Source organism: Myotis davidii, unplaced genomic scaffold (genome assembly GCF_000327345.1).
Source record: "Myotis davidii unplaced genomic scaffold, ASM32734v1 scaffold392, whole genome shotgun sequence".
NCBI classification, from domain to species: domain Eukaryota; kingdom Metazoa; phylum Chordata; class Mammalia; order Chiroptera; family Vespertilionidae; genus Myotis; species Myotis davidii.
Genome location: NW_006284244.1, coordinates 1,602,074 through 1,617,487, shown reverse-complemented (window position 1 = coordinate 1,617,487; position 15,414 = coordinate 1,602,074).

The following is a 15,414-nucleotide window of genomic DNA, read 5'->3' as shown; positions in this document are numbered from 1 at the left end:
GTTGTGGCTCAAATAAATTAATTATGTTACAAAAAAATTATACACTTTTTACTCAAAATTCAAAATCTGATGTGTATTTTACTTAATCACATCCCAGTTTCATACATTTTCCAGAAATACTTAATCTCTATTTTAAGCTCCTGAAGTTTTCAGTTGAAATATAAAACCCGCACACTAAGTCTGTTCCAAGTATACTTGTTTTCCCATAATAGAATCAAATTAAAAAATATTTGTTCTTTTTTATTGTTTGTATAAACACTGACAAAACTGCTTCATCATTTTGAGAATAAATTAAATTACTTTGAAGCTGTTCTTTTCCTTTTAAATTGCAATAACTCTGGATTTTTGATCAAACATAGTTGAAGCAACATCATGTAATAAAAATATATTTTTCACTTGTAGCTGAAGTTATTTATTTCTTAAAAGTAAAAGATTCAACATATCTCTGCCCTAAACTTTGTTGTTTAGTTTGCAAAATAACAACATTTCTTCGTAAATTTGGAAGAAATTAATGTATGATAACTGGGCAGTGTCTCTTATATGACTCACCTAAAGTTAAAGAATAGTATTTTTAAATAATGAATCAATTACTCTTTGATATTGTTATAAAGGTTTCATTTTCTATGGAAAGTTATTTACTTGCTTAATTATAGCTCTTTTGATCTTTGTAAAAATTTGGTTTTCTATCATAATTTTTTTCACAAAAGTACATAACAAATAATATTTCGGCCATATTTCCAATATATCCTTTTCCTTTTGTGTAAATATTGCAGCCATGTTTAACTGGCTAAAGTTGTAAGCTGATAGACTACTTACAAAGTCTAAACTTTTTTATTAATTCTGCTTTTAGACAATTAGTTTGTTGATAGGTTTTGTGTGTGTGTGTGTGTGTGTGTGTGTGTGTGCATTGATAGGAAAATCCTTGTCAAATCCATTATCTAGCCCTAACCGTTTTGGCTCAGTGGATAGAGCATCAGCCTGCGGACTGAAGGGTCCCAGGTTTGATTCTGGGCAAGGGCATGTACCTTGGTTGCGGGCACATCCCCAGTAGGGGGTGTGCAGGAGGCAGCTGATCGATGTTTCTCTCTCATCGATGTTTCTAGCTCCATCCATCTCCCTTCCTCTCTGTAAAAAATCAATAAAATATATTTTAAAAAATAAATTTATCAATTACTGAAAATGTCTTAATATTTTCCCTTTTGTCAATTTTAACATATTAGTTTTACATAACACACAGCTTTTCTATTTTGCTCTGCTTTACCAGATTGTAATTGTCTTTATTCATAAAATGGATATAGCACATTCTCTATACTATTCTGGTAACAGTACCAGCTTCTGCATCTCCATTTGATTTCATATATATCTATATATATATTGATTTCAGAGAGGAAGGGAGAAAGAGAGGGAGATAAGAGAGAATCATTGATTGGCTGCCTCCTGCACCCCCTACACTGGGGGGTCGAGCCCGCACCCTGGGCATATGCCTTGACTGGGAATGAAACCATGACCTCCTGATTCACAGGTTGATTCTCAACCACTGAGCCACGCTGGACAGACTCCATTTGATTTTTGAATCATGATTGTTAAAAATTACATAGCTTCCTGTACTTAATTGTGGAAGCTGAACCCACATGTTTACATATATATATTGCTGGAAGTGACATGTGTCCCAATCATCCACTACAGTGTGACAATACATTGTGCAATGCAAGTTTAAAGTGACATGTAGTCCATGAAAATACTAAAGTTGTGTTTAGCAGAAAAATGTTTTACATTCCTCAGTATTAAAAAATAACTCAATTAAAATTAAAAATTCAGTTCTTCCCTGGATGCACTAGACAATGTGACTATTGAGCTCTTGAAATGAGGCTAGTAATTCCTAGAAATAATAACCAGTAACTTGAAATTTAGTATTTCATAATCTAAGTCTGGTGTATGTTGACAAATAGAAGAGATGGTACTCTCTTATTTCAGAGCTTTGCTATTTATTACAACAATCTCTCACTTAACAACTCTAAGAATTATGTGCTTTTTTTGCTTTACTCATAGTCATAGGAATTTCTGAAATATGAAAGTAGGACTCTGGTTTTATTTAAAATATAGGGAAATTAATGATCAATGGTGAGATCCTATTGCACCAGGTGTGTGAACAGATGTTATGATTTATATTCTGGTGCTTAACCTCTGGACCACATTGTCCTTTGGGAATAACAACCACTATGACTGCCCACAGCCTAACCTGGACCACGAAGCTTTGCAGGAAAAGATCCCCTCCTTCACCATCCAGGCCTTTGTCAAATCCTTCAACCAATGTTACCATAGTAAATAGGGGCAAAAAATATTTCTAATGTATCAGTGACTTGCAACTACATTTCCCAGGTGACTTAAGGCTGTTCTGCAGATACAGTTTGCTATGACATAAATTGAATCATCACAGTTTTACTGACATCAGATCCCAATGGGAACAAAACCTGCATGAAGATTGTCAAATATTTCAATTTGTCATTCTGTCACCCAAGATCCTTTTTCTCCCAGGCCCCAAATAACTACGTGCCATGGGATCTCAAACAAGAGCAAATGAACAGGAATCTTGATACACACCAAAACATTTTGCCACGTGTAACAAAATGTTATTGCCCTGAAGCAGGTAAACTTATTAAAAGAAAATATATGATACCAAAGAGCAAAAAAATAGCCTTTGATATTAAGGTAACATCTTTCACATGGAAATATTCCAAGGTGCTTTTTCTCAAGCTGGGCAATTTGAATTATTCCCCTAGACTGAAATACAAGGACATATTGATTAATTTTTTCAGTAGCTGAAGTATATATTTGTTTCAGGACATGTACCTTTGCAAAAGAATGTTCTGCTCCTTTTAGGTCATTTCACAGCTCCCCTTCCATGTCAAGGTTTATATCACATGGGCCACACTTCCTCCTGGGTGATTGCTTGGATGACGTTCATACGGATTATTATTGATAACATATGGCTATCAATCTAGGATGTGTTTTAAGATTTTTTTTAGTTTGTTTCTAGGAAGTAGAAACTCTCAAGTCTCAAAATGGGTGGGTTATTTTAAGCACACATAGGAAGCAATGATATAGAAGATGGGCATGTTGCTTGGTGCCAAGGAGAGAAGCCATGGTACAGGCGGAGCTCATGGGAGCTGGAACTGGAGATAAGAGAGATCTAGAATCTATGCAGCAGGCATGCATACTATCACTCTAACGCTCTTTGATTGACATGAACTCCTCATTGTCATTCATTACCAGTTTCTCCTCATTCCAGTTGTCTCTAATCTTCACTGACTCTGTCTACTCACAAATTTGGTTGCCATCACCACCTCCCATTATCAACTTGCACTATGGTTGGTAAGTTCTTTTAATTTCCTAAATTAATGAGAAAGAAAATATGCTTGTCTCAGCTCATCCTTTTTACACAAGGCCACCATTTAAAAATCTTTGGCCTTGTCTTTATATTTTACTGTCTTCACCCCCACTCTATTTTCCACATACACATACATTGTAATTTCTACACCACAAATTTGGTCTTGTCACTTCTTTAATAAAATGTGTTTAATGCTTTCCCCAGAAAGCATTTTGTGATAAATGCTACTTAATATAGCATGTTAGTGCCTTCTGATCTTATTATTTTACAAGTCCTGAACTTACCACTTACCACCTCACATTCAATTCATCATCTACACTGTCCTACCTCATTCTCCATGCTTTTCTCTTGCTTCTGGGTGTTTATGCCTCCTTCTTCCTCTACATAAAATGCCTGCCCTATTTTGGTACCATATTACATCTTACCTGTTCTTTTTTAAAGGTATTTTTAATTGTTAAGCAAACAGTTTTCTGAGCACTGTAAATATAATGTTTTACCTGACAAAACTGTAGATTCCAATCTCCATGTGCATAAAAAAAACACATGCATATGTACACAGGTACAGACAAACTTCCCTTAGTCCAAATAGGCCATCAAATAAAGTGTTAACCAAAAATTTCCATTCAATCTGGTCAATCAACCAAGGATATAGAGTGAAATTAGAAACTAGATACAACTGAAAATATTGACCATCCAGAAAATGACAGGTAATACAAGTTTCAGTTTAATTCTAATTTACTTTAAGAGTCAGGAATTTGACTAGCTCATTATGTATGAGTATAGTAATAATAACAAACATCCATATCCCTTAAACTTAATTTTTGTGGAACATTAATTATTCCCAAATTTAAGCAATTTCTTCTTTCATCCAATAAACATTACCTATTCTTGAGTGTTTTGTTAATATTCCCAGGAATTTCTAGGACCCTCCTCCCCCACTTCTTAAGGAATTTCTAGGACACCTACCCACACACAGGATTATTTCTCGGTACTGCTACAATAAATCAATGTTGAAGAAATAAAAACAAATGTTGAGTCTAATAAACAGTTGCAGAGGATCAAAATATTCACTTATTGCTTAGGTATATAATTGTTTATGCTTTTTTCTACATCCTAGAAATACTATGGGATAGTTGACTTATATTTTACAATAAATCTTTATTCTCATTTATTCTATAAACCAACACTTTTCTCTTTTCTTTTGTGTGCAATGCATTTAACTATTTGCTAGAGGGAAAAAGTTGAAAGTCACAGTTCCTTTCTTTAAAGACTTCAAAGGTTAGTGGGAGAAATATAACCAAAAATAACAATAAATCTAGCAATTACACTGTAGAAATATGTAATGCATCAGCCAGTTATATATATCATTATGCTGTGATATCAAAAGATAGGTCTTAGTGGCTTCAGTTCTACATGTCTATCACAGGCCAGTTGTAGTCTGGCTCCACATCATCTTCATTCAGATACAAAAGCTAATGGAATAGCCTTTCCTGGATTATGGTCTCACCTTCCAGAAACAAAAAACAAACAAACAAATCATGGAGTACATATGCCGACTCAAGCTTCATGCCACTTCTGCATACATCTCATTCGCCAAAGCAAGTCATAAAGTTTTATTTGAATAAATTGGCTGGGCATGCAACATTCTCCCACAGGGACAGGCTCTCCGAGGAAGGGCTTTGAATATTGAACCCAACCCTGATTTGTACAGAGACTTAAAGGAGGAGTTGGAATTTTACAGATAGAGAAAGAAGAAGACTTTCAGATATTATGCCAGGGAACAGAGGAAACTGAGAGCATGGCATTTTATTCTGACTAACAGGAGCATAGAGGTATTGACAGATGTGTGGCTGAGTAGTTTGGCGCAGCCATCACAAAGGGTTTGGAAGTGATTGAATATGATTAAACTATTCCAAACTGAGAGGGATATCAGTTACAAAACTTGGAAGACTACGCTGTAGCTTTTTTTTTTAGTTAGTTAGTTAGTTAGTTATTTTGTTTATTTATTTAGTTATTTTTCTATTTATTTCAGAGGGGAAGGGAGAGGCAGGGACATGAACACCAATGATGAGAGAGAATCATTGATCAGCAGCCCTTGAACACCCCCTACCTGGAATCAAGCCATCAACCCGGAGATGTGCCTGGACTGGGAACCAACCATGACCTCCTGTTTCATAGGTTGATGCCCAAATACTGAGCAACACCAGTGGGACACTCTACAGCTTTTTCTAGTCTTTGGTAGACATTGGTACTAGGGGAATCTGGAAGAACAGTGATCTCTTAAGAGAAAATTGTAGCAATCTTGGCAAAAAATGTTGAGAGACAGAACCATAGAAGATATGCATGAAAACAGAGGAGAGGAGCGCCACGGGAAAGGTTCTGATTTCTTTGCTGCTTCAGTGTTTACTCACTGTCTTATGAAGAGGTCCAAGTAATTCACCTTTTATACATAAATTTCCTATTTCAGGATATTGAGGAAATTATTCAGGTGGACCAAATTAAGACCTTGGATAAAAGGTCATTGTGACTTTTGTTTCCATAACGAATTATTATCATCGCTATTTCTGTGACATGTTATCATTATTAATTGCCCTATTTAATCCTGTATCATTTTAATCTATGATGAAAAATGAGAGGCTATAATTTTGAAAAAATGACAAGATGAGAGGTTGCCAAATGAATCTTAATTTCCTATTCCCTGGATTTTGGATAGTAAGGTTAGAAAAGTGTCCTCTCCATTCATACATTTAAATATATTTTTTACAAAATAAAAAAAGAAGTGACCCTAGGCAACTTAACAAAAATTAGATAGCACTTAATCACAGAGTTTGTAAATTAAAATTAGAAGAGGGTTGTGATTTCTATTCTATGTCATTTCTATTCTTCCATTGTTCCCAATTTCAAACCTCAGCACACCTAAGTGATTTGGTGCTAAAGCAATTTACAAAATGAGAGTTGCCATCAATGGCATCTAAAATTTGGGGGGGATAAGAGAGTTTTAAGTACATAAACAGCTACTTTAATCCAAAGATTCTAGAAAGCTGGAAGGTGGCCCCTGTATTAGAAGTCTTGTAAATTTGTGGTAAATTAGGTAGTAACAACCCAAGATGTTCTGCTTTCCAGCTGATACACTAAAAGTAGTTGTGTAAAATGTATTTAAGGGGACATATATCAAGGTGCTTTATAAATTCTCTGGTAAAATTAGCATCAGAGACGAGTCATAAAATATGTTTCAGGAGTCAGGAATCAACGTCTTTTCAAGAATGCTACTATAGTTTAAAGAATGTTTTGATAAATGTTTTATAGCATAAGTGACAAAATAAATTAGCAAACATTTGTATTATTTGTTAAAGGGGGTGTTGAAAACCTATTTTCAATTTTATTTTTCCGTGTCCCGGAGCTTGAGGATAGAACCGGCGGACTGGCAACCGTCGGCATCGAAGACATGACGCCGAGGGGGTTGGAGCCCTCCCCTCTGCCTCCATACATTACGGGGACCGGGACCGCAGGCCCGAACCTCGCCAAGAAGAGGAGGGTTATTTTCAGTTTTTAAAAGGACTGGTTAATGTGTACCTGTCTACAAAGCAAGGGTAGCTTGGCCTGGCTAGTAGAGCTTTTCACCAAGATGGAAAGAAAGAGAGAGTAGCATGAAAGGAATAAGCAAAACTGAAAACAAAATGAAGCAGAAAGCTAATCATGTAAGTCAAAATGGTAGACTGACTGAGGCAATGGACGATGACCACGGGGATGAGCATAAGGAAGAATCAAGTCAGAGAGGGTGCAGGTGTGAGTGATTACAAGGGAGCGCATATGTTCCATGTGCCTGGAAACTTGGGTGCATTAAAATGTTCAAAAGGGACAATCATGCAAAGTGCTGGTTGTGCTTCAGCAGACACTCTCAAGGAGATTGGGGAAGGTAGTGGAAGGTAAAGGAGGGATGAATGGTGATGGAAAGACACTTCACTAGAGGGTGGTAAACACACGATAATATACACAGATGACTTATTATAGAATTGTACACCTGCAACCTGTATAATGTTATTAACCCATGTCACGCTAATAAATTCAATTAAAAACAAATAATTAAAAAATTAAAAGTTTTTCTACAATAACAACAAAAAGGAATCAATTGTTCTGCTTATACAACAACTACAGAAAGGATCATTTACCAGTACTTTTAATTCATAGCCATTTATGTAGGAATGTAAACTAATCATTCAGTATTTTACTTTAACACCTAATCACTTATTAATTTCATAAAGGAGTTAACATAAGTACATCACATCATATGCTTTTATGATTAAGCAGGTGGTAAAGCTTAGACTGGAAGCTTCTTCTGTCAAAAAAGAAACTTCCTCCTACATCGGAAATGAATGTGCTTGCAAGGCAGCAGCAATTGGTTTATGATCTGTTCATGCAGGGAAGCCATCATTAAAGGCTCCATCAGCAGCAGCACAACTTTCACAGAACCCACAGCATAATTAGTTTTTAACATGCTAAAATTGATGAGCGACTTTCCAAGTGTAATTATATTCTATATGTTTGCTCATGATTCATGCTGTGCAGGGAGAAATGGGAACTCACAAATGTGTCAAAGTTCTCTGATTAAATAAAAGTACATGTTTGGGTATTTTCTTTCTCTTTATAGTTTTTAGGAATAAAAATGTGTGTGTGTGTGTGTGTGTGTGTGTGTGTGTCTAGGTATATGTGCATGTGTGCACATGCATGCTTTGGAAACTCCCATTTTCTAAGGCGCTGCTGAAAGAACAAAGCAGAAAAGAGAGAGAATAAAGGTAAATGAAAGGGAAGTATGTCAACCTCCAGTCATTTCTGAGGGAGGTGGAACTAGAAGAAAAACAATGAAGCAGAATGTTTAGCAGTTGTGTGAGAGAGTATGACATAGAACAATCTTATTTTTTTTTTTTTGCTGTCAGTTATAAATAGCCATGTGGAGGTCTTAACTTTGTACACCACCATGAAACAGGTTAGTCTTTAGGCGTTTTGTCTGTCTGTTGATGAAAACAAAATCAAGGGGTGGTTAAAGTTGCTGAAGCTTCTGAAATCAAGGTCTCACTTGACCAGCAAACCTGAACTATTCATCATGCTGCCATGTGGGATTGAGAAAAAATGAGTGGTGACCATTTAAAGAATAAATATCACCATTTCATTTGTCCTGAATTGTGTCTAATATCACAGAATAATCATCAGGCTAACGATGCATAATTGACCTGAAACATGCAGGCAGAAGCTGATTTTTCTCCCTGAGGGGACAGTTAGGTGAAAGTTGAAAAAAAAAGGGGGCTCACTAACGTGTTAATTTAATCAGGACGGACTTCCTTTTGTAAAGGGTGAGTACTGCACAGGTGCTCTGCTAACTCTGGAGGGCAAGGCTGCTGACTCAGGCCACAACCTATACTTCCTTTTGTTGCTCATCACTGGCCTCCAGGGACTCCGCTACTTTCCTTTTCTCTTTAAGAAATGTCAATATCACTGAATGTCTTGCAGTTTCTCTCTGAGAAGACTGTTGTTTAGTGACATGTACTCTGCATCTAGAATACCATTTACAATGGCCACTTGTGTAAAGAGAAATGGCCACTTATCTGTTGAAGAGAAAACCACAGGCCCAATATGGCATCAGTTGTGCTAAATCCATGGCATCAAACTTAGATTTAATACCTCCCCTAATTGCTATTTTAACCTTCCTTGGAAATAGTCTTAGTCAACCAGTCTGGAATTGCTAGTTAAGCACCAGTAAGGTAATCTGTCGCATGAGCCCTTTCCATGTCCCATAGAGAGAAGAGACACTGTATGACAAAACCCTTGACATTCCCACCCCCTGCCCTCCAAAGATGTCCTCTTCTGAAAATAATCCTTTCTTTTTGTTAGTTCATAGCTCCCTGCCCCACCCTTCTTCCTTTACAAACTCCATTTTGTGCAATCCCTTGGAGCGCCCATCTAGTTGCTAGATAGGATGCTGTATGATCCATGAATCACTTAATAAAGCCAATTAGATTTTCTAATTTACTCGGTTGAATTTTAACATATACTATTGGGGTACAGAGACTATAAGAATCATGAAAATCTAATACAATTTCCCATATTAATTATATCTATTATTATTAAGCTTTTCTCTGGGCACTGACAGGTTTAAAATGGACTGGCATGTGTTTTCTCTCCTTTAACGAATCACTTTCATTTACAGAAATCAGAAACAGGAGTCAAGGAAATGGGAGACACAAAAGGTTTGCATTATAAATCTGGGAGTAGGCAAATCCATAAGAATGCATGCATAAATACATTAGGAGTGACCTTGAGAGTGGTTAGTAGACGTGCTGCATTTTTTAACAGTGTGCTACTAAAAGAGCATACAGTATATATTATAAAAATTTAATTTTCATTTTGGACTGCATTGTCTCCCCCCCCTTTCAATATGAAGAATTAAAATAGAGACTGTGATATTAATAAGCACTGAACAGCTTTCTCTCCCAGTATATCCTAGACCAGGTTTTAAAAGAACAGCTCTTTCAGTGGATCCCTATTGAAGTTCAGAGCTAAAATTAGTCTGCCTGAGGCAGTGCATGGGGAGTGAGGCTGTCTGTGCTGATAAGAAATGACTGTCATTCCTGGCATTAAAGAGGCTCAAGTTGTAGCCACCTGGGGAAGCATACCACTGAGCTGCGATATCAGTTGTATTCTGATCTTGCAAGATCCTGGGACACCTACTCCATAATCACACTAGAGAATAAGTTAGTACCCAGATAATGCCAGTGATGAAACCACTTCCTATTCAGAGTAATTATAAACACAACTGGAAACTAATGACAGTAGCTTCGTACCCCCTCAGTGCTTTCAGAAATATTTGCCCAAGTTTCCTTGACACCCTATGACTTGCAGTGTTCTTCATAAAATGGTATTAAAGCATAAAAGAGAATTCCTCAAAACAGAAGAGCTAGCTCTTATAAAGCTATTAAGAAACCGTATAGTGAGTGAATGACTAGGCTCCCTTACTAGTCGGGCTGTTTATTCTCACCTGCTTAAAGGCACGAGGGATTCAAATTAAAAATGCCTGCATGGCCATGGAATACTTCAAGTGATGAATGCTACATTCATAAATGCTGAGTGTATGGAGTAATTAACTTAGAACATGTTTCACCTCACTAAATTTTTTCTGTTCCTCCTCACCTTCAATGGCCAGGATGCAGGGTTAACTGATGGGCCTCCCAAGGAGCCCCTCCAAAGATACAGGGAACTCACACAACTTAACAAAAGGATGATAAACAGTCCAATCAAAAAATAGGCAAAGGACCTAAATAGACATTTTTCAAAAACAGAAGGCCAAGAGACATATGAAAAAAATGCTCAAAGTCACTAATCATCCTAGATATGCAAATCAAAACAAGAATGAGGTAATACTTCACACCAGTCAGAATGACTATCATCAACAAATCAACAAAGGACAAGTGCTGGTGAGGCTGTAGAGAAAAGGAAACCCTCATGCACTGCTGGTGGGAATGCAGACTGGTGCAGCCACTGTGGAAAACAGTATGGAGTTTCCTCAAAAAACTAAAAATGGAGCTCCCATTTGACCCAGTAATCCCCCTTTTGAGTGAAATAAGCTAGTCAGAGAAAGATAAATAACATATGATTTCACCATTTGTGGAATATAGTGAACATAAATTGATGAACAAAAATAGATCCAGAGACATAGAATCATTGAACAGACCGTCAAACTTCAGAGGGAAGGCAGGGGAGGATGAGCAGGGGAAATGGTGGGGGTAAGAGATCAACTGAAGGACTTGTATGCATGCATATAAGCATAACCAATTGACACAAACAATGTGTGTGGGGGTGTAGGCCGGGACTGGGGGGTGAGGGCAGGCTGGGAGACCACAATGGAGGGAAAAGGGGACATATGTACTAGTAATACTTTCAACAATAAAGAATTAAAAAAAAAGAATCAAAGGACATATATACCCTGGCAGGAAAACAAACTTTATTCTAATGATTACAAATTTTAGAAACTAAAAGGAGATTGATGTAAGTACTCCTTGCTCCTATAATTATGAAGCTGATATCAAGTATATATTTTAAATTAATAAATCATTAGTGCCAATAGTCCATGCATGATTCACATGACTAACTTGATCAAACTTGAGAACAAATTATTCAATTTTGTGGCCAAATACAACATACATACAATTTATTTTGCTGTTATAATATTTTATAAAAAGAATGTGAAACCCATATAATATTCTTTAATTTGTTCATTTCCCCACAAAGATATCTTAGAGAAAAGGGCTTTTCCTACCATCTTTTATTTGTCTTTTTTCCAGATGGTCAGATTAGTTCAGGAAAAGTACCTGTTGTTTGGAGTGAAAGAAGCACCTGGAACACATTATTCTAAGAGAAAAATGTTACATTTTTTCATGTCCTATCAGGAAAAAGTGTACCCAGCGAAATAAAATAGACAGTTTAACAATAATGGCTTATTTTCATATTAATATTTATACTTATAATATTTCACATTAATTTTATATGGATAATATCTATATACATAAAAATAAAAATGTTCAATATTAGACAAATGTAAAATGATTTATGTCACAGATTCATAGTCTTTGTGAGGCTATTTGAGAATGTTAAATTTCCCTTTTTCATACTTCTTTCTCATTGCTCCATTTGTACTTTTGCCTCCCCACACAAAAGGTAAATTATTTTTAAAGTACAGATAATGCTGTTCACAAATTGTTTTTTTTAATCTAGTAAATGAAAAATGGACACATTGTCACAACTCCTGTTAAATGCTGAAATAGATTTATAGTATTTAATTATTGCTTCTCTTTCGACTATGGAACTTATAAATTCTCCCCCCAAACTAAAAACACTTATAAAAATTGGGCAATATTTAAGATCTTAATTAAAAAGAAATTAAAAGTGAGAATGAAGAAAAACCTACATTAAGAAATGTCTGTAACTAACCACTCTTTTGGATAGGACCGTAAATTCAATGTTTTGAAAAGTTTGGTCCTTAAATAGAAAGTAAATTTTAAGAGAGAACACTTATAACATATTAAAAGCAAGTTAAAATTGGACTGCATTGAGTTGATACTACTCAAGTTTGCGATTTAAGTTTCTATATTGAGGTTCCAGTGGCCTTCAAAAGTCACCTAACGTTTCTGGATTAGAGGCTTCCTAATAGAGAAAATAAAAATAACAATTTCTACATTCCCATCTTAAAACAAAAATGTGATGAATATAAAAATAGTAGAGAGCTGCCGAAACCGGTTTGGCTCAGTGGATAGAGCGTCAGCCTGCGGACTGAAGGGCCCCGGGTTTGATTCCGGTCAAGGGCATGTACCTTGGTTGAGGGCATATCCCCAGTGGGAGATGTGCAGGAGGCAGCTGATCGATGTTTCTCTCTCATTGATGTTTCTAGCTCTCTATCCCTCTCCCTTCCTCTCTGTAAAAAATCAATAAAATATATTTAAAAAAATAAAAATAGTAGAGAGTATATTGATTTTATTTTTCTTCTTAATATTACTTAGTGCTCATTAAGTGTAAAACACTGTTCTAAGTGCTTTAAAAAACATTAAAACTTATAATCCTCCCTGAAGACCTATGAGGTGAGAATTAATCCCATACCTATTTCACTGATGAGAAAACTGAGCAACAGAATTCTGGCAGAACCAGAATTCAAGACCTAATAGTCAGGCCCTAGTATCCATGATTTTTTACCACCCTGTGTATATACAATTTTTTTTTTAAATTTTTAGTAGCTAACTTTATTGAGCTGGTATTTTACTGGGATTCTTACTAGTAAAGAGGAATTGAAGGTCCATTACAGTTTTATGAAGTAAATTCTAATATTATTACTTCACATTTGAAGAAACTGACCTACAGTTTGCCCAACATCACAAAGCAGTACCAGACTGAGCTCAGAATTCTGACACCAGAAGCTCCTTTTCCTATATTGCTATACAGAGATGTTTCATTAGTCAACTGCTTCACTTTAGAGGGATTTCAGATGCTCTCAAAATCTGTTGTATGTTTTATAAGAATGAAGGCACTAATCTGTATAGTTGTTGCAGATTGAATGTGAAAAGAGCATGTCAGGATGCAATGACCAGTGGATATGAGAAACATGGGCTACAGTCATAGCCCTGTTCAGCTCCACACATGTTAGTTGCTTCAGCTCACTGTTGAATAGAACTGGTCAAATGGGCCCAACTTGACTGTGAAGAAAACGAAAAACAAAAACAAAAAAAGGGAAGATGTCGCATGTGCACAGGAAGAAGAGAACTGGGTATGGTGAGTACTAGTGATTTCTATGATACTTTACCTCTGATATAAGAAACGTAATACTACCCTTCTAGCATTTTATATCGACTTAATATATTTAGCATTTAATATATGGAATATATAGTAAATGTACACAAATGCTAGCCAATATTACTCTTAAAGAGACCTATTCAAATATAAAAAACATGTAGGGATACTAATTAGGTAGGATACTGAGGTTCGGAATTTTATTTTTAAATTTCAAAATTCGATTTGGCTATGCCATGTCCGTATAATAATGATAATAATTGCATTTATTTGGGGTTTATTATGTTCCAAAAATCATGCAATAATTCATTTGTATTTTCACAGTGGCCTTATAATTTAAGCTGTACTTATTACCCCTATTTAGTATATAAATATATTATAAACTGAATTAATTTTTTTAAATGGATGTAGATAAAGCTTTAAGAACAGAAGCTACTTTTTTTTTCAGTATATCTTGAAAATTTCAGTACAATGTCTATTGCTAACTCATTTTAAAGAGTTAAAAGAAAAAATAGCATTTAATGGGTACCTTCTATATGACAGACATGGTGCTCCTGTTTTAAATGTTTTCATATAGCATTCACAACAATCCTCTAAGATATATATATATATTAAGCTACATTAGAATGAGAAAGGTGAGCCATATAGACTCCAAACCCAGTTATGTGTATTATGTACTTCTGTGTTTAAAGATTGAGAGGGTGATTTATCAAACATTAAAAATAAAGTTCCCAAGATGTCTTTGAAAGAGCTGAATATAGGTATGACAGGGTGTACAGGTTGATGACATTTTTATTTTTTTAGATCTACAATGTTTTATTTTGTAATTTTAAATCGTGTTTCATGATGTACTGACATACTAATTTTACTTGCTAAGATTTTTGTTGAGGAATGTAACAAATAAGTAAAAGAGACATTAAGATACAAAGATGACATATATAATTGAGGAAATAGTGGTTATTCAAAAAGACTATTCCAAATTGCCTTGTCCAAGGAGGAATGACATATCTATCTCTCTATATATAAAAGCCTAAGTGGATGGCTGCTGCGACCAAATGACTGAACAACCGGACCCTATGATGTGCGCTGACCACCCCAGGGGGCAGACGCTCAATGCAGGAGCTGCCCCCGGTGGTCAGTGTGCTCCCACAGCCAACCTCCCGCAGTCCATTCCCCCAGCGGCCAACCTTCTGGGGTCATTCCCCCAGCCAGCCCCGCCATCAGCCTCAATCGGGGGGAGTGGGGTGGCTAGCCACCCCCCCCCCCAAGTCCCTCTCCCCGGCCGGCCTGCCAACCTCTTGTGGTCTCCTCCCCTGCTGGCCAGCCGTGATCATCCTGATCGCCAGCCAGGTCAAGGGACCCCACCCGTGCATGGATTCGTGCACCAGGCCTCTAGTGTATCTACACTAATAAAAGAGAAACATGGTAATTGGCATACAACCGCTACCCTTCCCATTGGCTAATCAGAGAGATATGCAAATTAACTGTCAGCCAAGATGGCAACTGGCAGCCAGGCAGCTTAAACTGAACATGAGGCTTGCTTGCTTCAGTGACCGAGGACTCCAACGTTCCCCGCCTCCCTTGCAGGCCTCTGAGCGGGCAGTTTGAACATTGTAACAAATATAGAAGCTAAAAAAAAAAAACCCTGAAACCTGCTTTCAGCGAGCCAGGATCTCAGAGCTGGAGTTGATACAGAGATT